The 1612-nt window shown below is 73.3% G+C and overlaps 1 long non-coding RNA gene across 1 annotated transcript; it reads left to right on the top strand.

Annotated features, from left to right (window-relative positions):
• Nucleotides 1-29: 29 nt before the first annotated feature.
• Nucleotides 30-1612, top strand: LOC118158388. Its single transcript, XR_004746825.1, has 4 exons — nt 30-190; nt 727-749; nt 1243-1318; nt 1562-1612. It is a non-coding gene; the product is annotated as an uncharacterized LOC118158388 (long non-coding RNA).

Below are 1612 nucleotides of genomic sequence, written 5' to 3'. Positions count from 1 at the left end.
GCGCCTGTCCCCTGCCCCACGCTGCCGAGCACCCCCCTGGGGTGGGGGACAGGGGGGTCCTCAGCCCCGGGGCACCGGGCAGGGGGCGAGGGGACCCCTGGCAGGCCGCTGACACCCGCTGTGCCCCAGATCCGCCGGCGCAGGCCCACGCCTGCCATGCTCTTCCAGCTCTCCGAGCACTCGTCCCCAGGTGAGACACGACGGGGACGGCACCCGGCTGGGGATGGGACGGGGCACGGGTGGCCCTGGGGACAGCAGGGGGGTGGTCCGGGGATGGGAGGTGCTGGCAGGGGTGGGAGGAGGTGGCTGGGATGGGATGAGGGGGCCAGGACGAGGTGGCAGGGATGGGACGAGGTGGTTGGGATGGGACAAAGTGGTGGGGATGGGACAAGGTGGCCAGGACAAGGTGGCGGGGATGGGACAAGGTGGCAGGGATGGGACGAGGCGGCCGGGCTGGACACAATTCCCAGGTGGCTGAGGTGGCAGGGAAGGGACGTGGAGGCAGAGTTGGGACCCGGTGGCATGGACGGGACCTGGTGGCGGGTACGGGGCGCGGTGTCACCTCTGGTACGGGGTGGTGGGTCTGGGACGTGGCGGCAGGGAGGGGACGGGGGTCACACACGGGATGGGGCAGCAGGGACGGGGCAGGGGCCGCGGGGTGGGCGGGGGGTGCTGGCTCCAGCACCCATCCTGCTCACCCGCTCTCTCTCGGCGCTGCGGACGCAGAGGACGAGTCCCTGCCCTACCAGGTGAGTGGGTGCCGGCCCCATGGGTGCCCCGGCCCCTTGGGAGACCCCCGCCCGCCCCCGTGCTCCCCGGCACGGCCGTGGCGCAGGCACCACGGGGTTATCGTGGCGCTGCCGCCCCGTCCCGGTGCCTATCGGTTCCCTGCCTCCTCCTGGCCCCAGGGAGGGGTGAACGGCGCCGTAGGGACGCAGGGACGGGGTCAGCAAAGTGTGGGGTGACACGGGGACCCCGCGGGGCTCAGCTCCTCGTCGCCGACCCCCCCCCCCCAGCCCCTGGTGCAGCATCACCGGGGGGACACCGCGTCGGGGTCCCCACGGGATCCTCACCGCTGCAGGGATCGGACTCGGGTCCCCACGACGGGATCCCCATCGTAGGGTCCCTGTCCCGGGGGAGGGGGGGGGGGGATCTCATCCCAGGTCCCCATTTGGGGTGCGGGTGTCCCCAGCGCGGGGGGTGGCCGCGTCCCTGACCCCGCCGGGCCGCTCTGCCCCGCAGCGAGCCTCCGGCGAGGGCTGCCTGCTGAAACCAAAGAGGAACAACCCGTGTGCCTACACGCCGCCCTCGCTCAAAGGTACCGTCCCCAGGGTCCCCCGGGGGGGGGGGGGACACACACAACACACACCTCGGGCTGCCCCCGGGGCTGGCTGAGCCCCCAGGGTGGTGCTGTCAGAACGGGGAAACTGAGGCACGGCGGGCAAGCACCTCCTGCGGCTCTCCCGGTGCTGCCCCGTGGGAGACCCCAGCGCTCCCAGTGCTCCCAGTGCTCCCAGTGGTCCCAGTAGCACGGCGGGTGCTGACGGCGGTGCCTCGGCAGCGATGCAGCGCATCGTGCAGTCCCACCTGGAGAGCGGCCTGGCCGGGGGGG

Source organism: Oxyura jamaicensis, assembly GCF_011077185.1.
Source record: "Oxyura jamaicensis isolate SHBP4307 breed ruddy duck chromosome 27 unlocalized genomic scaffold, BPBGC_Ojam_1.0 oxy27_random_OJ71862, whole genome shotgun sequence".
Taxonomy (NCBI): domain Eukaryota; kingdom Metazoa; phylum Chordata; class Aves; order Anseriformes; family Anatidae; genus Oxyura; species Oxyura jamaicensis.
The sequence above is the reverse complement of the archived record's forward strand: the minus strand, read 5'-3'. Positions and strand labels throughout refer to the sequence as shown.